Below are 23468 nucleotides of genomic sequence, written 5' to 3'. Positions count from 1 at the left end.
ATGGCTTTAATTACATCATGTGGTCAATATAAAACAGACAACGTGTAGTAGTGAAGAGAAGAGGTCACAATGCGAGCACCATGATCACTGCATGGACTTATAGTATATATTTATACATAGTTATTAGTTCACCAATCAGCCATCTTTTTCCAAACTAGAAATTATTTTGAGATTTTCTACAGATTTAATTTGACTGTCCCATTTATCACCACTCAGTTTTCTATCGGAGAACCAATTACTTTAATCAGTGAAATCATTCTCATTTTACATGTATACTAACCTTCTATACAGCAAAGTATAAAATGCTTCAGAAAAATTAAGATCTATGACATCCAATAATTCACCCTGAACATCCTTCTTCATAGAAGCTGCTCAGATTACAGTAGGACCAAAATCATCCATAAACCCACGCTGATGAAATGTTATAAAGCTCTCATTGAGATAGTCTTCATCAGCTGCTCCCCTCTGCCAGTCCCTCCACTGGCTACCTATAGCCCAGCGAATTGAGTTCAAGCTACTAACGCTAACATACAAAGCCATCCACAACCTGTCCCCTCCATATATCTCTGAACTAATCTCCCGCTACCTGCCCACACGTAACCTCAGATCCTCCAATGACCTCCTACTCCGCTCTTCTCTCATCCGCTCCTCACACAACCGCCTCCAAGATTTCTCCCGTGCATCTCTCATACTCTGGAACTCCTTGCCAAGACAAATAAGACTGACCCCCACAATCACAGGATTCAAGAAGGCCCTGAAGACTCACCTAGTCAGGAAGGCCTACAACCTCCAATAACACTATCACCACACCACCATCTGAACTGTCTCCACCTCTCCTTCTGTCTCTACCCCTTCCCCCATAGATTGTAAGCCCTCGCAGGCAGGGCCCTCTACCCCACTGTGCCAGTCGGTCATTGTTAGTATTATATCTACATGTATATTCTGTGTATTGTATGTAACCCCCAAATGTAAAGCACCATGGAATTAATGGTGCTATATAAATTAATAATAATAATAATAATAATCATGATTAATTAGACTTTATAACTGAGTCATGCATGATATTAAGGATGCTGCCCTCTAAAGGGCAGCGTACAGAGTGCACTGTTCTCCTAATTACATCCTCGAGAATAGCTTTGCATATTTTTATTCTGAAGCTAGTATTATTGATGTACATGAATATCTGTTGAGACTTGAGTTATGCCACCTATGCCACCATATTTAAATAGTTCTATATAAATTTCAGTTCCATATTTGCATTTATGACAAAGAGGCAACATTCAAAGGACTCTAATACAATGTTTCTCAAGCAGAAAGCACAACAAGAATGCTGCATATAAAAGATAAAAAAAACACAGAACATTCCTTTAAAATTCATTAGGAGCTCTTAGGCTGGGATCCCAGCTAAAGTTCACCTTGACTATCATATGCATCAGCGTAATACAGAGTATGTGATATTTATCATTTACAGCCTTTATTGCTATTCTAAACCATGCTTCCAAAACATACTTTGATTAATACATTGAGTTGCATTTACAAATTACCATGCCCGATTATATTTGCCAGTTCTAAAGCTGTGGCTCATTTAGCCTGCAAATTCTGCAACTAAATTTCATATAATTATTTTCAGCTGCAAAATGTCAGCACAGCAAAAATAATATAAATCTATATTAAGGTATACACTTTAGAAATTTAAGGTTCAAACGTTAATCCAATAAAACCCTCTAACATGGAAAGGATTGGATTTGGGCCCAGATATTTCTGCTCAATTTTCTCTAGAAGTTTCCTGGCTTGTATGCATTAGTGAAGTGCCCTCCTGGTGTTAAGAATTAAGCTTACTCACACATTTACTATTTTTTTTTAAACTGCATTTTTTATTGAACAATTTTATACAAGAAGAAATACAAAGAATTCTTACATAATGCAACAGTAAGCAATAATAAGAGGGGGGGGAGTATACAATTCTCACATTTCTCTTGGGTGAAGGGCTCCAAAGCTCATCAAGGTAAAAAATAGTTCCTACAATTATCACTAGCATCCTTCTAACTTACACAGGTCCGTCATATTAATGTGACCACCGCCTACTTTTGACGTCAACGTTAAATAACCAATCACAGAAGACACGTGTCATCAGCCATCTGGGTGCACTCATCATTGTGGAAGGCACGATGGATCAACACGAGTATGCATCTATCCTTGCGGACCATATTCACCCCTACATGGGAGTTGTTTTTCCTCAGGATGATGGCATCTACCAGCAGGACAATGCGACATGTCATAAAGCTTGCAGTGTACATGCGCGGTTCGAGGAGCACCAGGATGAGTTACCGTACTCCCTTGGCCAGCAAATTCCCCAGACTTGAACCCAATCGAGAATCTGTGGGACTGCCTCGATCGGGTTGTTCGCACCATGGATGCTCAACCGTGAAACCTAGCGCAGCTGGCCATGGCACTGGAGTAGGCATGGCTCAACATCCCATTGAACATCATCACAAACATCCTCTTTCTTCCTGCACGTCTTGCAGCGGTCTGCTCTGTTAAAGGTGGTTATTCTGGATTTTGACAAGTGGTCACATTAATGTGACTGGACTGTGTAGCTCCTACCAGGGAATGTATATACATATAGTTTGTAGAGCCAGTGTGTAGTCATTGCCAAAGGGTGTGAGCCATCTCAGCTTTCACATAGGGTTGATTCACTTTTTCTGTTGCCAGAGGTGAAAATTAATATGGCAATCCCTTCCAGAAGTTAAAAAATTAGGCTTTACTAATTACCTTTTTTAACTGCTTTTTTAACTGCTTTTTTAACTAATTACCTTTAGTAACTGCTACATCTGCAAACACTGACAATACACAGTACAAGTGTACAGGACACACTCTCCCTGGCAAGGCTTGGAGTGCCTTCACACAGTATAATGCCTCAAAATGTCCCCATGAAATATAATAGCTTTTAGTGCCCCCCCCCCACATAGTATATGCCCTCATAGTGTCTTCTCACAGTAGAATTTCCCATAGCGTGCTTATACAGTATAATGTCCTGTTAATGACATCCATACAGTATAATTTTTCCTTATTCCATTTTACAAAAAAAAACTAATACTGACCTCACCAAATTACCCCAGAGTGTGTCTCCTCTGCTTCCTGCTATCAACAGTATGAAAGTGCTCATGAGGTGTAGTGACATCATCATGCTGACAAATGCAGGACAAAGGGAATTGGGAAGTAGGGAGTTACAGATCCCTGCTCCTCTACTGTGTTCAGATAAAGGTGAATACAGGACATGCCACCCATTGTATGGCACTAGAGATGGGCGAACCTCTCATAAATGGATTTGTTTGCCCACCATTACAGCTACGAAAAGATGATCATGAGTGCCCATACTTTATATGACATCAGCACTACCACTGTTTAAGAGGGTGCAGGTGGAACTACAAGGTCATAGTCAGTGTCTTAGCCATACACATATTTTCTCTGTATTTCCAGGTCAAAAATGTGAAGTCGATAGTTTTTGTTCGTCAGAGACAAATTGCCACTTGTTTGGTTTAATTAAAAACTGAACAATCTGGGATATTAAGAAGTGTTCACCCATCTCGACCTAGAAGCATGAGGCAGCACCTGATATATCAATCTGTCCTACTGAATCTGAGATGGTTGAGAGCCTCACAATGAACTGTCAATTAAATTGTGTCTTTATTATTCAGAACATATATAATCTAATTAAAAAATTAATGTGAAAAAAAAAACAATACAAGGATTCATAATTCATTGAATGGAAACTACAATCTAAATATGTACTTTACATAAAGTACATGTGAATAAGGAAAAGGACAGATGGGAACATAAATGGTAAACATAAACTAATTTCAGACACCTTCTAATGTCAAGATACAGTGTATACACTTATTCATAAAATTATCAAATGCAAGTACAATTGTAAAAGTTAATGTAATAAGTAAAGTGCAATTTCATAGAATCAGAGGAATTCTGTTTCTTCTATTTCATGGCACTCGATCTACCTAGGCGCTACCTTTTTAGTTTTGACATTTTTGTCCCATTGTCCACTTTATTTATGTGCTGATCGCTTGTTGGATAGATCAGTATGCACTGCTGTAGCCTGCAGCACATTACCAACAGACAGATATTGCAAGTTAATGTAATGTAGCACCACTTGATAAAACAATGTTGCCAACCTAAATAGTTTGTCTCTAACTGATTAAGTGAGACAGAGAGGACACCTGACCACATCGCTTTCTAGTGTGTTTGTTTTCTGTTTCAAAGCGCATATATATATATATATATATATATATATATATATATATATATATATTATATTGTTATATATAATGATATAACAAAGATATATTTATATATCTATGGGCAGTAACACAAAGCAATATAGAGCACGTATATTGTTAACAAGCTTCATGGCCTGTCGCTAATATTTTAGATTATCATACTTTTTTTTTATACTTTGTTTTTACTCCGTTAGTCCCACGAATATGATGTAATTTGGCAAAAATGCAGCATTTTACGGTACATGCAAAGTGGAAGGGATTTTGGCTAATCCCAATAACACATTACAGAAAAATACGCACAGTGATTTCCAAAATTGTTGTGTTTTTATAAATTGCAACACGTCTGTTACAGCTATGGAAACACTGAGGAAAACTGCCGAGTTTTTGTGGAGAGCTCTGCAGAAAAAATGTGTTTCTGCCGCTGTCTTTTCTACAGCATTTTTTCATGCGGCTCACTACGTGGAGCGTTAGCCTTAAGCTCAAGTTCACCTTAAAGGGGTTGTCTGGGATAACCCAAAATCCCTACACTAATCTAAATACTCCACCCTCCTACTTTCTAAATAACATTGATTATCAAAAATGTATGGTTATCCATATCACTGAGATGGTCATGTGACTGTCTCAGGGACATATTCTGATTATCTGGTGATGATCCATTTCCGCATTTCCAGAAACGGATTGTCATTACTACTCCCCCTCACATCCACACCATCATACTTATCCATCTTCTTCCTGTCTGTTTCCCAGGAAAACGGCTCTTCCTCCTCCTGTCAAGGTGGCGTGCATGCGCAATAGAAGCTCTGAAGCTGACAATACATCTCTATTTGTGCAAGTTAGGAGCATGCGCAATAGAGAAGTATTGAAGGCTACGGACACAGTGCTGCGCATTCCTGGCAGAAGGAAGAAGACAAGTAACGTATAATAAAGTGGGGAGTAGGAAGGGGGGTGAGCTGAGTGAGTTAGGAAAGGCTAGCAGTGGGTGGAATAGTTAGGGAGACAGGGAGGGGGCGTTAGAGAGGGGGGAGGAGTGAGCTGGGGATAGTGTGAGAGCCTACAACTACCAGAATGCATTGTAGCAGGAAGCTACACCCGATGTAAACAGATACAGAAGACTGTAGGCCTTCCCAGAGAAACCCAGAAATCACTCAAAACACTGCTAAAGTTATATGGGTGCACTTATTAACCCATTAATAACATTAACAGACTTTTTGTTTGTTTGTTTGTTTGCTAACGCTGTGGACCTTCTACAGGAATCTGTGGTGCTAATATGGTTTGTCACAGTCAATTACCTGCTTTACGCACAGGACAGAAGAAAGAACTCAAGATCTTTAGGTAAAGAACTCAATGTCCTTGTGGAGGACATAGTGGTTTCTATTAACTATAATGTGCCACATTGCTACAGGATTGGCATGGACCACGGTGAGGTAATCCCTTGAGTTTTCTTGCGGATAAGTAGGAAGGCTTTGAGTATTATAAGGTCAAATTACATTTTTGTACCTTTAGACTGTTAGTATTTTTTGGAAAGACAATGTAAGACAAATATCTTCCAAAGTTACTAACTGGTCACTATGGGAGCTTATTCACACAACAGTAAAAAATGGATGTCTGACATCTGTTTTTGCACTGTCTGTGAAATGTCCATTTTGAGAACACATTGAATTCAATGGGGGTTATTTATCATATGCGCCTCTTTTCAGCTAAATTTGTGCAGTTGCGCCTTTTGTGTACCCTTTCAATTATTGGCGAGATTTACTAATTGGGCTCAAGCTGTTAATTAAGTCCATGCACCTATGTGTTATGACTTTTTTTTTTTTTTTTTGCTGGGAAGGGCTGCCTGGAAAAGCCCTGACATGCATAAACCAGGAAGTACTGCATAAGACAAAAAGTGTGAGGAAAAAATTGTCCAAACATTGGCTGGTGCCAGCACCCGGTTTGCCCCCAAGCTGTTGAGCGAGCCAAGTCAGCTGTTCTGAACAGCCAAGAAGCCTGTTCCTCTAAATAATTCAAAAAATATGGCTCCCTCTATGCGAACGCCATCATGACTGAGGCAGATCTCCTGTAGCTCTACTTTGATGTGTAGTATAGACATAATTTTTGTACATCTATTACTTTAAATAATGTTTGCTTCAGAATTTACAGTACTTTGCATTACAATTTTAGAAGTGTAAACCCATTAGAGGAATCCATTCTCACATGAGGACCAACTAGTTAATGTAGATCAGAAATCTTTTAGTTCCTTGCCATCTGCTGCACAATATGTCATGACACATTTATATACAAATATTTCTCAAAATATATTGATTACTTTAGTGTTTTAAAATTGATGCCTTAGTGATTTGCATCTTGTATGCATATTTATTTTAGTCCTGTGAAGGTTGAGTTTTGAAGATAAGTGTAAAATTAGTATCATGTTCTCAGTTTTGGTTTGTTTGTCTAAAGTGAAGGTTTATATTTTCTTGCATCCATCCTTTTACTGGCTATTGTTTTTTTTACATTTATTTAAATGTTTATTAAGACTTTAGATTGCAGAAAAAATAAAAGTCACTTACCAATTATATACTAGTAGTACAATGCACTAGTATATAAGTGGCATATACGTGTGCTTCCCATTGAAATCAATGGGCTCTGTTTTGAAGCGCCATGCTCGGACACGTGTATACGTGTCTAAATGAGCGGCGCACTTACGCCGTGTGAAGCGGCCCTTAGGCTAAGGCCCCACATAAGGGACCGCAACAAAAAAGTGGTGCAGGAACGCCGCCGGCGGGATTTTTTTTAGGTATAATTGATATGCTTCGCTTTCCAAAACCGCTACAGAAACCGCAGCGTGTCTGCTGCACATATTTTTCTGCAAGATGTGTATGGAATTCTTGGGAATTCTTCAGTGACTGTACAACACCTGCTCTTGCGTTTACGCCACGTGGGCCTCCAGCCTTACCCAGTGTTTAATTTCACAATTGGAGGTACCTTCTATAGCAGGGGCAGGGAACCTTTGGCTCTCCAGCTGCTGTGAAACTACAACTCCCAACATGCTCCATTCACTTCCATGGGAGTTCCAAGAACAGCAGAGCAAGTATGCATGCTGGGAGTTGTAGTCTTGCAACAGCTGGAGAGCCGTACGTTCCCTACCCCTGTTCTATAGTATTCATCATTTTGTTACCAATGAGCAGCAGTTTTAACTCATGATCACATGATGGATTTATTGCAAACTTTTTTATCCCCACATTTTTTTTTCAAACTAATTTTGCATAAACACTCTGGTTTGTATTATTACTTGAAAATACAAACTTGCACCATTAATAATAATAATAATAATAATAATTAATAATAATAATTAATACTAATATTATTATGTGATCCCTCCTTTATAGTTTTTACATTAGCCCATTGTGAATTTGTTATAGCCCCCAACTCTTCTTACATTACCCCGTTTTTAAAATAATTATTTACTATTAAGAAGAGAATAATAAAATATAACATAAATTAAACATATAACAATATTGGTAAACTTTTTTTTCCAAGCCCCGTATAGCCCTTCCCTAACTCTCAAACAAAACCCACCCCCGCCCCCCAAAGAATAGGAAATATAACCAGTGAACTGTATTAAGTTTAACAATATCAATCTGAAACTAGTTTCATACAGGGATCCCAAATACTATAGTACTTTCTGAAGGTGTTTGTCTCCTGATAGAGTTTTTCCATGCAGCATATTCCTGTTAACCTCTCTTTTGTAGTTGGGTACAATGGGGCCTTTTGACTACACGAAAATTTTACCTCCAAGTGAAAACTTTACTTTTTCCAACACCTGTATTTGTGGTATACTAAAACTGTTTTGACTGGTACATCTAGCTGCATGTTGTACTTGAAATTAATCCAGTCATATACTGCCCAATATCTTATATGTATTATTTAAAGTCATAAATGATATTAGTTGACCATCTTTAACCACTTCCGGACCACCCATAGACTATAAACATCCGGGAAGTGGTTGCCTAGTTCTGACAGGACGTACCGGTACAACCAATCACAACACAGCAGCTGTACGGAGATCGTTCAGCTGCTGAAGCTGGGAGCCGGCTGTAACTTCAGCCGGAGCTCCCAGAGAGATGGCAGGGAAGGTTTGAAAATCACTGTTTTGTATACGTAAAATGATTTAAACATGTGTCTACCTGATTCTGATGATTGTCTATTGTTTGATTTCTCATGCTCTGTATATTTTTAAAACATTGTCTTCCTTCTTCCATCTTAGCCAATACAAATCCTTTCTTTCCACCTTCTTAATGCTTCTTCTGTCTTCTCCTAAATTCCTATTTCACTGCTTATTCTTTTTGTTTGCTCTCATTTTTAAATGTTTCCTGATAATCTTTCTTTGCCGTTTTATTTTTATAGCTTTAATCTATACTTTTCCTCTTCTTATACAATCTGACAAAGGTCTGACTTCTTCTTGCCTTTATACACTTCAACTCTTTTAGATATATTCCTCTTAAGAAGCTCTTTGCTGCATCTTAAACAACTTGTTTAGATAAGAAGAGCCAGATTGCATCATGATTATCTATGTATGATAACCACTTAGCATTAAGAAGTATTGATCTTGTTTTTACCCTTTCCTTCAATTCCTAAATGAACATTCTTGTGATCAGGTACATTTCTGGGGACAAGTGTAATATATTGTAATACTCCGAATGCCTCACTATTGCCCAATACAAGGTCGTCCTTGAAAAAACCTCATAGGTTCTTCTGTAACAAGTAAACAGAACTTTTTAAGGATTTTTTTTAACTAAATAAATGTAACCGCCCCATTTCAGGAGAGTGTTTTAATAGTTTATTCTTATTATATTAAACAGAATTATCTTACCAGTCTATCTGTTCATCAAACAAACAATAAAAAATAAACAGGACAGAATAATCCAGCAGTGTAGTCAATAAAAGTGATTGATATTTTATCATCTCACAAATTAAAATTGATTTAACACAAGGGAATGCAAAATAGAGTAACCTACATGTTTCCGACACTAACAGTGTCCTTGACATGTCTGAATGCTGGTATTTCAAGAGAACCTCATATGATGACTAGTTATCTGGTCATTAACCCCTTCCCGACATGCGCCGTAATAGTACGGCGCATGTCGGGTCTGTAACTATGGCGACCGCCCGGGAGCCGGGCGGCTGTCATAGCCGCCGGGTGTCTACTGCTTTAAGCAGTAGACAACCAGCTCTAATGCCTCCAATCGGTCCCCGGACCGATCGGAGGCATTAACCCCTCCGGCACCGCGGTCAAAGGCGCCGGAGGTGCCATTTTCCCGGCGGCGCATGGGTGCCGCCATTTTGCCTGGGATCGCCGGCTCCTGGAGCATGCTCCAGGGCCGACGTCATGTTGCCATGACAGCCGGGAGCCTTTACAAGGCTCCCAGGCTTGTCTGCAAATTCTCTCTTTTGCAGGCTGGTCTATGCAGCCTGCAAAAGAAAGGATGTTTTTTTGCAATGCATTGCAATGCATTAGCATTGTAATGCATTGCATTAGTGATCAGACCCCCTGGGGTTTAACACCACTAGGGGGTCTAATAAATGCAAAAAAAAAAAAAAAAAAGTTTAAAAAAAAATAAAATATATCAAAAGTATTAAAAGTTCAAATCACCCCCCTTTCTCTAGAACACATATAAAAGTAGTTAAAAACTGTGAAACATATACATGTTAGGTATCCCCGCGTCCGAAATCGCCAGCTCTACAAATCTATAAAAATATTTTTCCTGTTCGGTAAACGCCGTAGCGGGAAAAATAGTCAAAAGTGCCAAACCGCCGTTTTTTCACTGTTTTGATTCTGATAAAAATTTTAATAAAAAGTGATCAAAGCAATAACATTTCCCGAAAATGGTAGAACTAAAAAGTACAACCGGCCCCGCAAAAAATGATGCCCTATTCATCCCCGTACACTTACATATAAAAAGTTACGGCCGTTGGAATATGGCGACTTTTAGAAAAAAAAAATTTAACACAGTTTTGGATTTTTTTAAGGGGTCAAAATGTAAATAAAACCATATAAATTTGGTATCCCTGGAACCGTACCGAAACACAGAATATAGGGGACATGTCATTTTGGCTGCACAGTGAACGCCGTAAAACCAAAGCCCGTAAGAAAGTCGCAGAAATGCATTTTTTCTTCAAATCCACCCCATTCTGAATTTTTTTCCTGCTTCCCAGTACATTATATAGAATAATTAATGGTGGCATCATGAAGAAAAATTTGTCCCACAAAAATTAAGACCTCGTATGGCTCTGGGAGAAGAGAAATAAAAAAGTTATGGGGTTTAGAAGGAGGGGAGTCAAAAACGAAAAACGAAGATCAAAAAATGCTATCGGCGGGAAGGGGTTAATACCTTATGAACATAACAACGACTGTCACATCCCCAGATTAATCAAAGTGACTGATGCTGGATAATAGATTTAAATCTGCACCACATACAAAAAAGGTTATCTAACCCTACTCTAGATCATTCAGCTTCTGAACTATGATGGAGTTTCCAATCACTTTTTTAAAATCAGCAGTCTGAAGTACAGCCGCATTACCCTATAAAGAGGCTCTATCATTCAGAAAACGGGTTTTGACCAAGCATATTCAGCTATTCAGGTGCTGTCTTCAGTTTTTCCAACCCCCCCCCCCCGTTTTTAGTGAAAAATTGGTAAAAACTATATGCTAATGAGGCTCATCGAGCACCCTGGACATTCCCCGTCATACCTCAGTAACAACCCTCTGTGGCTTTTGATCCGTTGTGCTCAGTAGCTCAGTTCCCCTGAGAACTATACGAGCGTGCTGCGCATGTGCAGTACGGTGGTGCAGTTCTCTACATGAAAATGGCACTTGTGCATGCACAGTAGCACTCAGAATGGAACGTTACTGTGCATGCACGGTATTTGAAGCACCAGGAGCTTGACAACAGAGAATGTAGGTGGTACTACAAGGGTGGAGAAGGAGATTACAAGCCACAGAGGGGCCTTACTGAGTATGACACAGGGGGTGCTCGCTGGCCCTGGGGAACACTCCTGGTGCTCGGTGTGCCCTATTAGCATATCGTTTGGACTGATTATTACTAAAAACAGGGGAGTCTTTGGAAGAACTGGAGGAAGCCTTTTTTAAGGCTATTCAGGCATATGCTTACTTCAAATTTCTGAATTATAGAACCCCTTTTACTGGCTGATCTTGCCCTCTTGCCTCGTCTAGGTGGCCTCTTATTTTATTGAGATCATTTCTAATAAGACTTACTGTATATACTCGAGTATAAGCTGACCTGAATATAAGCCGAGACCCCTAATTTTACCACAAAAAACTGGAAAAACTTATTAACTCGAATATAAGCTGAGGGGGGGGGGGGATGCAGCATCTACTGGAAAATTTCAAAAATTAAAATGGATGGAATTTTTGGGTGCAGTAGGTGTTGGGGAAGGGGAGGGGGTGTTTTGGTTTTCTGTCTGCCCCTTCCCTGAGCTTGAGGACTGGGGTTTTTTTCCCCCCACTTGGAACTCAGCCTGGCTGAATATAGGGTATCTGCAGTGCTCCTATTAACCCCTTCCCGATGGAACAGGAGCACTGCAGATACCCTATACCAGTAGATCGGGCACTTTCAGACACAGGGATATCTATTGTGTATGTGTTTCCCAGTAATTTTCTACTTTAAGAGCAGGTTCACATCAAACTGAGCAGGAGACGGAAACTGGCAGGCAGTTTTCAAACCCAAAAATGTCCGCCGGTGAGCGTGTTCTGCTCTCCGCAGCGAAACTGTTTTTTTTTTTTTTTTTTTTTAACTGGACACAAAATCGGACATGCAGGACTTTGTGTCCGGTAAAAAAACAAAACAAAACCAGTTTCGCCAGAGCACCAGCGGACATTGAATGTCGGTTTCCGTCTTCTGCCAACAGAAAATAGAAACCTGCATAACTTAGATTGGGTGCTGTGAACCTGCCCTTATATGTATTTTAGGGAAAGGAGTGATTTAGAACTTTTATTTATTTTATTTTTTATTTTATTTAATTTTTTTTTAATTTTACTGTTTTTTTTAGCCCCCCCTTCCCCCAAGGGACTTGGACCTGCAATCATTTGATTGCAAGTCCCATAGACGGCAATACAATACTACAATACAAGTGGTGACCGGCCCCGGGGCTAATATTATACTTGGAGGGGGGAGGACATCTCCAGAGGGCACATCCGCTGTATGCGTTACAGCGGAGGTACCAGTTTCTATAGCGACCGCTCTGCAAAGCTGCGCCATTAAACTTACCGACCCGGCATCTGGACCCAGCATACAGACACCGGGGCAGTTGCCAGGGCCCGCTCCTGAGCGTGGCGATGCTGTACATTAAAAACTGCAGAAGTACTTACGGTACATCTGCTTGCATGCCAGGAAGCAGTCTCTCTCTCTCTCTCTCTCTCTCTCTCTCTCTCTCTCCCTGCTAAATTTTTATTTAAATTTGATCAAGATAAATAATATCAATTTGGTCTTGAATTCACTGAAGGAGGATGGACAATCCACCATAGGAATAAACTGTTGTTTAAAACTTCACTTTTATTGTTTCCTTTTTTAAAAATGCAAAAAAAGTTAAAAACCTTAACCACCATAAATCCCATTTTCCTTATAGTGAGAAAAATATAGGAAGGACGGAGCTCTGTCAGGGAACTTACTCCATATATGACCTATGGCTACCTCCCTAAAAACATTCAAAAGTGGTTACATACACAAAGCTTCACCCAAACAGGATCCGTACAAAGGCTGACCAGAAACCTACTCCAAGGCTACTGGCCTAACCCTACACCAACAGAGAGGAGAAGGTACTAATGGCCAGATCCCCGTTCACTCGCTATCGTAAATGACTCACATGTACATAACTGACCCTACGCGTTTCATCTTATTAAAGATTCATCAGAGGTCTATAGATCTCACAACCAGAAGCAGTTACAACTGCTTTCTTTGGATTAACGGTATGGTAAGCTGACCGTCAGCAGGACCGCCGCTATGACTTTCAGCGGTCTCCACCAGAGTCTCCACATTACTGTTGCATTTGGTGACGACTGCCAATATCACATTCAGCCCAGATGTACCTACAGCCTGGTCTCTATCTATCTATCTATCTATCTATCTATCTATCTATCTATCTATCTGCTAAATTTTTATTTATCTTTCATCAAGATAAATAATATCAATTTGGTCTTGATACTCACTGATGTTGAATTCTCACACAGGAGGGTAGGCCATCACTATTTGATTGGCAAAGTTTCAACATCCACCCCAGCATTCAACTATTTTCAGCAGCGGATGCACAGTGAATGGAGCAGGAAGCAGACAGTTCTGTTCTACTTGTAGCGGCTAAACCAGATCACCACAATCCACTTGTCATTTACTTGAATAATAGCAAAGCTGCATTGACTTGGTTTGGCCAATACACAGAGAACAGAACTGTTTGCTTACTGCTACATTCTCTGTATATTATCTGATGGGAATAGCTGATCACTGGGGTTCCTTACTTAGAATAGCTCATCAATATTTTCAGCCTGGTAAAACTCTTTAATGTAAATTTGTTTTCATTTAGTTTGCCCTGCTATTAGAATACCTTGTGATTTGCTGACAATGTCTTACATTCTGTAATACAAAACAATTTAGTGACCAACTATTTTTGGCCCATCAGGCCTCCATTACTCTTAAAATGGCAAAAGTCATTAAAATCCTATATCTTCCATACCTCATTGAGAGAATTCACATGGATAACACTGGCCTTACATTTATGATTTATGATGTATAACTCCTTGGAATATTTCACATTATTCCTATGAGTCTTGTCTTCTAGTGCTTCTCACCATAGATTTTTTTCCATAATAAAAGAAATTGCTTTATCTTTTTTATCATTGTCTCAAGTGAATGAAATTTTAAAAAAATCAACAAAACATTTTATAATGAGATGAGGGCATTAAACATAGTTCAACTCAATCTTCTCTTACATTGTTGAAATCATTTGGATAAACATTTTGTATAACTAATGACAAGGTATTTCTTAATGTATTTCCTTTGGCCACTTATGTACCATGGTGAGTCGAACATTACCTGCACAGTAGCTGTAACATTTATTTTAATCAACTTTAAGAAAAGACAAGTAATTTTCAGCATCATCTCCTTGCTTTTCAATATACTTTGTTATTCTTTCAGCAAGCTTTTGTATTCTCTCATTCAAAATGTTTTAGGCTTAGTTGCAAACTACAACTGCACTGCTGTCTTTAGACTACCAAATATGTGATAATCTAATTGCTAGAGAAGCAATTCCCCAGTAGCTGCTGGTGAACCCTGGGGGGAGGGGCACAATAGAGAGTGAGCTCTAAGCTGAAACCCCCCTCTATCCCCTGCTGCTTGCTGTTCCTATCCTAAGCAATAGGAGACAACTGTTCAACAAGCCCTTCCTATATATATGACAACACAGAACGCAGACCAGACAAACAGCAACAAAAGGAGGTCAGCTAGCCAAGGGTCCGGTAACAGTCAAGCAACACAGTACAAAATCGTAATCCAAAAGAAAAGTCAAAGGTAAGCCAAGGGTCAGAGGTCAGTAATAGAATAGTAGTGAAAGAGGAGCTACCAGGGACAAATTCTAAGGACAGAGTCAAAATAGCCAGCAAACCTACGTGGGCTGATGGCCTGTATATATGAGGCACAGGACCTGCCCTAAGCTTGATTGGTAAACAGACTGTCAATCACACAGACAAGGCTAAAATTAACTAATTGAATGAACAGAGAGAAACAAGATACAGGAGGTGAGTGTGGTGGAAACTCAATTACAGAGGTTTGATAATAGAGCATCAATAGAATCAAACTGAACACGCTTCCTGCACTGCAGTGTGCAAGCGGGGGGTGGCGCAAAGACCCAAACAGGCAAAGAAGTTACAGAATGCTTTAACAAAGTTTTTGGCCAAACATCTCCTCCTTAATGGCTGACACTTGTGAAATCTTCCTTAAACTTTTCTATCCATTCTTATACCCTTTTTCATGACAAAGAACTTTCTCTATATGGTGTAGAATGTCTTTGATAAATATAAGAAACAGAAACACCACTGGGCACCAAAAAGGAATTACTGTTTGCTGATCTTCTTTTGGGCAAATCCCAAGTGGGGCAATCATTTTTCCTTGCACCACATTCACATATAAACTGATGTAACATATTCAAATCTGCAAAATAATGACTGGGGAGACAGCAACCTTGTATGGGATTTTTTTACAGTTGGAATTTCTCTAGCCTTCAACTGTTCTCAAGTAACAAACGCAGGTAGTTTTGGTGCCGGATATGGTATTCAAACTCTATAATGTCAGAAGGGCAGTGTCAGGCAGGGGGCATGATTCAGAAATGCACTCAGAGGCAGCCAGTGTCAGAGCTCAGAATCACACCCCTTGTCTGTTTCTGCCTGATACTGTCCTTCTGACAGTACAGAGTCTAAATAGCATATCAGGCACCAAAATTAACAGCATCAATTGCTTGTGAAAGGTGGGGAAGAAATATAATATTCTAACTGTAACAGAATCAGTGGAGCAGCAGCTATAAATTGATGTAAAGAACTGGACTTGTTGAAGGTGCTGAAAGGTCCTCTTTAAGGCTAAGGCCCGACGTTGTGAAAATGCAGCATATTTTGTGTCATTTAATGTATAAATCTCTGGTGTTAATACATTCCTCCATTTTATATATATATATATATATATATATATATATATATATATATATATACAGTCCTATGAAAAAGTTTGGGCACCCCTATTAATCTTAATCATTTTTAGTTCTAAATATTTTGGTGTTTATAACAGCCATTTCAGTTTGATATATCTAATAACTGATGGACACAGTAATATTTCAGGATTGAAATGAGGTTTATTGTACTAACAGAAAATGTGCAATATGCATTAAACCAAAATTTGACCGGTGCAAAAGTATGGGCACCTCAACAGAAAAGTGACATTAATATTTAGTAGATCCTCCTTTTGCAAAGATAACAGCCTCTAGTCGCTTCCTGTAGCTTTTAATCAGTTCCTGGATCCTGGATAAAGGTATTTTGGACAAACAATTCAAGTTCAGTTAAGTTAGATGGTCGCCGAGCATGGACAGCCCACTTCAAATCATCCCACAGATGTTCAATGATATTCAGGTCTGGGGACTGGGATGGCCATTCCAGAACATTGTAATTGTTCCTCTGCATGAATGCCTGAGGATTTGGAGCGGTGTTTTGGATCATTGTCTTGCTGAAATATCCATCCCCGGCTTAACTTCAACTTCGTCACTGATTCTTGAACATTATTCTCAAGAATCTGCTGATACTGAGTGGAATCCATGTGACTCTCAACTTTAACAAGATTCCCGATGCCGGCATTGGCCACACAGCCCCAAAGCATGATGGAACCTCCACCAAATTTTACAGTGGGTAGCATGTGTTTTTCTTGGAATGCTGTTTCTTTTTGGACGCCATGCATAACGCCTTTTTTTATAACCAAACAACTCAATTTTTGTTTCCAAAATGAAGCTGCCTTGTCCAAATGTGCTTTTTCATACCTCAGGCAACTCTATTTGTGGCGTACGTGCAGAAACGGCTTCTTTCTCATCACTCTCCCATACAGCTTCTATTTGTGCAAAGTGCGCTGTATAGTTGACCGATGCACAGTGACACCATCTGCAGCAAGATGATGCTGCAGCTCTTTGGAGGTGGTCTGTGGATTGTCCTTGACTGTTCTCACCATTCTTCTTCTCTGCCTTTCTGATATTTTTCTTGGCCTGCCACTTCTGGGCTTAACAAGAACTGTCCCTGTGGTCTTCCATTTCCTTACTATGTTCCTCACAGTGGAAACTGACAGGTTAAATCTCTGAGACAACTTTTTGTATCCTTCCCCTGAACAACTATGTTGAACAATCTTTGTTTTCAGATCATTTGAGAGTTGTTTTGAGTAGCCCATGATGCCACTCTTCAGAGGAGATTCAAATAGGAGATCAACTTGCAATTGGCCACCTTAAATACCTTTTCTTATGATTGGATACATCTGGCTATGAAGTTCAAAGCTCACTGAGGTTACAAAACCAATTTTGTGCTTCAGTAAGTCAGTAAAAAGTAGTTAGGGGAATTCAAAACAATAAAATGATAAGGGTGCCCATACTTTTGCACCGGTCAAATTTTGGTTTAATGCATATTGCACATTTTCTGTTAGTACAATAAACCTCATTTCAATCCTGAAATATTACTGTGTCCATCAGTTATTAGATATATCAAACTGAAATGGCTGTTGCAAACACCAAATTATTTAGAACAAAAAATGATTAAGATTAATAGGGGTGCCCAAACTTTTTCATAGGACTGTATATATATATATATATATATATATATATATATATATATATACCTCCCAACCGTCTCGATTTTCGCAGGACAATCAAGATTCCGGTGATGTGTCCTACGGTCCTGGTTGGTGGGAGGTATGTCCAGATTTCAACTCAGATCTGCGTCCGGAGGAATAGTTGAATACATATGCGGCTAAAGCAAGGAGCTGTCACAGTTCAGCTCCTTGCTTTGCCGCGTCCTTCAGCTACTGGCCATGTAGATGCGATGTGATGACGTCACATCGCACCTACAACAGTATTAGCTAGAGAGAGAGAGGTGTGGAGAGAGCGGCAGAGGAGCGAGGAGAAGGTAAATGTAATGTGTACACTGAGGTGGAACGTGAAACTGGGGACAGATGAAGAAGAGGACGGCATGAAACTGTGGGCAGAGATGGAGGGACATGAATCAGGGGGCAGAGATGTGGGGACATGAATCTGGGGGCAGAGATGGAGAGGACATGAATCTGGGGGAAGAGATGGAGAGGACATAAATCTGGGGCAGAGATGGGGACATAAATCTGGGGGCAGAGATGGAGAGGACATGAATCTGGGGGCAGAGATGGAGAGGACATGAATATGGGGGCAGAGATGGGGACATGAATCTGGGGGCAGAGATGGAGAGGACATGAATCTGGGGGCAGAGATGGAGGGTACATGAATCTGGGGGCAGAGATGGAGGGGACATGAATCTGGGGGCAGAGATGGAGGGGGGACATGAATCTGGGGGCAGAGATGGAGGGGGGACATGAATCTGGGGGAAGAGATGGAGGGGGATATGAATCTGGGGGCAGATATGTGGAGACATGAATCTGGGGGCAGAGATGGAGGGACATGAATCTGGGGGCAGAGATGGAGGGGGGACATGAATCTGGGGGCATAGATGGAGGGGGGACATGAATCTGGGGGCAGAGATGAAGGGGACATAAATCTGGGGGCAGAGATGGAGGGGGGACATGAAACTGGGGCAGAGATGGAGGGGACATGAATCTGGGGGCAGAGATGGGGGGACAGGAATCTGGGGGCAGAGATGGGGGGACATGAATCTGGGGGCAGAGATGGAGAGGACATGAATCTGGGGGCAGAGGTGGAGGGGACATGAATCTGGGGCAGAGATGGAGGGGGGACATGAATCTGGGGGCAGAGATGGAGGGGGGACATGAATCTGGGGGCAGAGATGGAGGGGGATATGAATCTGGGGGCAGATATGTGGAGACATGAATCTGGGGGCAGAGATGGAGGGACATGAATCTGGGGGCAGAGATGGAGGGGGGCATGAATCTGGGGGCAGAGATGGAGGGGGATATGAATCTGGGGGCAGATATGTGGAGACATGAATCTGGGGGCAGAGATGGAGGAACATGAATCTGGGGGCAGAGATGGAGGGGGGGCATGAATCTGGGGGCAGAGATGGAGGGGGGATATGAAACTGGGGGCAGATTAAAGGGGTATTCCCATGTACATAATCATATCTATATTTGCAGATAATTAAAAGTTAAACATTTTTGCAAATATAAGTAATTAAAAATTCTGCCAAGTTTTAAAGATTTTCTAGCTTTCTTAGTGGTGACAGTCTTTTATCTTGATCGGTTGCCAATGGTTATAACCACTAATGCAGAAACTTTCTATGGTCTGGGTCTTGTCAGGAATCCAGCTATGATTTTCTTATTGTAGTTGGGTTATCAGGCGGGGACACTACATGTATCAGAAGATATCCTGGCCACAATAAAGAAATCATGGCTGATTTTCTGACCTTAGAAAGTTTCTGCATTGGTGGTCGTATCCATTGCAACCGATCAAGACACCAGATGTCACCACTAAGAAAGTTAGAGAAAATCTTTAAAACTCTTCAGAATTTTTAATTACTTACATTTGCAAAAATGTTTAACTTTTAATCATCTACAAATTAAAAAAATAATTATGTAGATGGAAATACCCCTTTAAGGATGTATATGAAACTGGGGGAGAGATAGAGGGGGACATATTATTTTTGGGTGACTGTAGGAGGATTATACTGTGTGGGAGCATGTGAAAAATGAATGAGAATGGGCGGAGTCAACATAAAAGTGGGCGGAGTCCCTCTTTCTACTTTTCAAAAGTTGGGAAAAGTGCATATATAATATATAATATAATATATATATATATATATATATATATATATATATATATATATACCTGAGACTGTTACGTTATTATTTTCTTATTATATATTTAGTGGTGCCATGCAATCTAATATAAAATGTATATTTCACATTGTCACATCTTGTTTGATAGGTCTAGTGTGAAGTAATGTGTCAAGGCAAAGTAATGTGCATTGTTGCTTTAAAAAATGCTGTGTACTATGTTCTTTTATATAAAAACATAGCAATATTGCTTACTTGGAGTGTGAAAAATCAGCCAGAAACAACATGTGGGATATTGAATGTTCCAATATTACATATTAAAATATCAAATGGGAAATAGTACTTAAATCAGCAGAAAATTCTGTATGGAAAGCTTTTTAGCAAAATCTGAGTTGTGAATTAAAGAAGGTTTGGATAAACAGACAAGTTTGAACAGCTGTTCCAAGTATACTTACTGCAACTATAAATATGCCAGGACTATGCACCAATATATCACCACAATCTTTCTTGTAGAGGAAAGAAATACATAATTTAAATACTATTTTCTCAAGAAACTTTCATGAAGCATTGCCAGATGCTGGAATTCCACAGTTCATATCAAATATTGGATGTAAATATCAGGCTCTAAATCAGCGGTTCTCAACCTGTGGGTCGCGACCCCAGCAGGGGTCGAACGACCAAAACACAGGGGTCGCCTAAAGCATACCTCCCAACCGTCCCAGTCGGTGGGAGGTATGTCCTGGTTTCAATTGATCGGCACCCGGAGGATGCCGATGAGTTGAACACACAGGAGATTAAAGCAGGAGTTGTCACAGCCAGCTCCTGCTTTAACGCTGTGCTGCGGCTTCTGTATGTGCAGCCGCGATGTGATGACGTCACGTCACGTTTTTTTTAAACATTAAGGTGGAACATAATGAAGGGGCAGATGAAGGAGGGGGTACAGCATGACACTGGGGGCAGATGAAGGGGGGGGGTACAGCATGATACTGGGGACAGAGATGGAGGGACATGAAGCTCTGGGCAGAGATGGGGGAACATGAAACTGGGGAACAGATGGGGACATGAAACTGGGGGAAGAGATGGGGGACATGAAACTGTGGGCAGATGAAGGGGGGTACGGCATGACACTGGAGGCAGAGATGGGGGGACATGAAACTGGGGAACAGATGGGGACATGAAACTGGGGGAAGAGATGGGGGACATGAAACTGTGGGCAGATGAAGGGGGGGTACGGCATGACACTGGAGGCAGAGATGGGGGGACATGAAACTGGGGAAGAGATGGGGGACATGAAACTGGGGGAAGAGATGGGGGAACATGAAACTGGGGGCAGAGATGGAGGGGGGACATGAAACTGGGGGCAGATGAAGAGGTTATATGAAACTGGGGGAGAGATGGCGAGGGGACATATAATGTACGGGTGACTGTAGGAGGATTATACTGTGTGGGAGCACATGAAAAATGAACAAGAGTGGGCGGAGTCAACATAAAAGTGGGTGGAGCTAAATTCACCGCGGAGCACTTCGCGCGCCGCATATTTTGTCCCTCTTTCTAATCTTCAAAGGTTGGGAGGTATGCCTAAAGCCATCAGAAAATACATATTTCCGATGGCTTTAGCCACTCAGAAGCCGCGCTACTGTCTGCAGCAGCGCTATTCAGCTGGAAGGCATGCCGTTATGGATGCATGTTCCAAACTGGATGGGGTCACTGTATTGCGGGGGTCACAGAATTAGGTTAAGAACCACTGCTCTAAATGAATGTATTCTCACTATGATTATTGATAAGAAACAATGAAAATAATATTTAAATAACTTTAACTTGATGGAAAAAGGAAAGCTCCCACTAGTACCACTTTTTGGAAGGAGGCTTTCTATAATGCCAGATTTTTAGGCCTTGTTCAGATCTGCGTCATCTAATCCGTTTGGGGGAGTCCGCATGGGGCCACCCCCCCCTCCTTCTCAAACGAACTACCGAACGCATTTGCAAGTGGTGTGCAGTAGACTATAGATTATACTACAGTAGACTTTAATGGGGTCTGTGTGCTTGCTGCGAGATCTCCGTAGGAAACATGCGACAGGAAAGTACTTCACAATCTACTTTTCTAACCGCATTACTCGTGCCAAATGCAGGTGTGAACCAAGCATTATAGTCTGGGGATAAAGCCAAGCCAGAACATATTTTACATTTATATTTTATGCTATGATGTGTAGACTCTATTAGACCCTGCATGCTCTATTAAGAATTCCTGAAAGGAATATTTAGATTTTTCCCATACAAATAGATCTGCTCAGCTAGAAGTCCCCAAAATACACATTTTTCTTTGTTTTTTTGTTTTTTCTTTAAATTTCAGGTATTGTTTATTTGGAATGGTTTTTACCTAAGGGTGGTGCTACAAGTATCATTTTATGGAAAATTTGTGTGCAAAGGAAAGCCACATAAATAGCATGTGTGGGAGGGAGGCAATAAAACTAAAGAACAGTTAGACAGCAACAAATGTGGAAGAAGAAACAAGTTGTATATTTGGAGAGGCGTTCACATTATTAAAAAACAAACAAAAACAAACTGGTATAATTCTTGGTAAAGTAGGAGAAGGGTAAAGTTTGCTGATTCCCTATGGAAACCAATCCCTATTCCAAGGGCAGGCACTCAATGGAGATGACTAGAGGTCTATAAAGATTTTTAGAATAGCTTGTTAACAATCAATAACACCCAAGTAGGGAATGAAGGCTCTCCATAATGCCGCACCTCCCTACATTTCCTCCCTCATCTCTGTCTATCGCCCAACCCGTGCTCTCCGTTCACTCAATGACCTAACACTTACATCCTCTATTATCAGAACCTCCCACGCTTGTATACAAGACTTCTCCCGAGCTGCACCACTTCTCTGGAATGCTCTACCCCGGACAATCAGATTAACGCCCAATTTCTACAGCTTCAAACGCAAACTAAAGACGCATCTTTTCAGACAAGCCTATCACAATGTCTAACGTAAACCCTTAACCCTCCTCTGTCCCGGCTCCCACATTACCCCACATGATATGAGGCCATCTCAGGATAACTTTATCTGTCCAAGCTCCATCCACATGTTACAGAACATGACTGGTGACGGCTCATAAAGTTTTATGTTTGTGTAATGAGTCACCTCTATTACAAAAGTGTCTGACCTCTGCATAAGCAATACCGCCCCTGCTACCTCTTGTATCACCCCCTCTACCTCATAGATTGTAAGCTCTTGCGAGCAGGGCCCTCAGTCCCATTGTGTGAAATGACTTTCTTTGTAATATATCTGTCTGTATTTGAACCCTACAAATTGTACAGCGCTGCGGAATATGTTGGCGCTATAGAAATAAATTTTTTTATTATTATTATTATTATTATTATGAAGTCAACATAGGTTGTGAAAAACATCTTGAGATAGGTTAGGTGAGAGTTTAATTTCTAACTATAGGATATAGTGCAGGGAAAGCAGTCAGGTCTTTGAGCAGGGTTCAAGATGTAGTGAGGCAGAGCACAGGTCAGCAAGACAAGCTCATGTATAGATCATGGTTTTCCATAAGAGGGATCCTGTGGTTGCTGGGCTCATTGGTGATGTGTATAAGTAACATCTACAGTATATTCTGTAACCTTAGAGGCCTCAATTGTATTGGTGGTAGGGACAGATGTGGAATGCAGTTACAAC

This window comes from Leptodactylus fuscus, chromosome 8 (assembly GCF_031893055.1).
Source record: "Leptodactylus fuscus isolate aLepFus1 chromosome 8, aLepFus1.hap2, whole genome shotgun sequence".
Taxonomy (NCBI): domain Eukaryota; kingdom Metazoa; phylum Chordata; class Amphibia; order Anura; family Leptodactylidae; genus Leptodactylus; species Leptodactylus fuscus.
Note: the sequence above shows the minus strand (reverse complement) of the source record.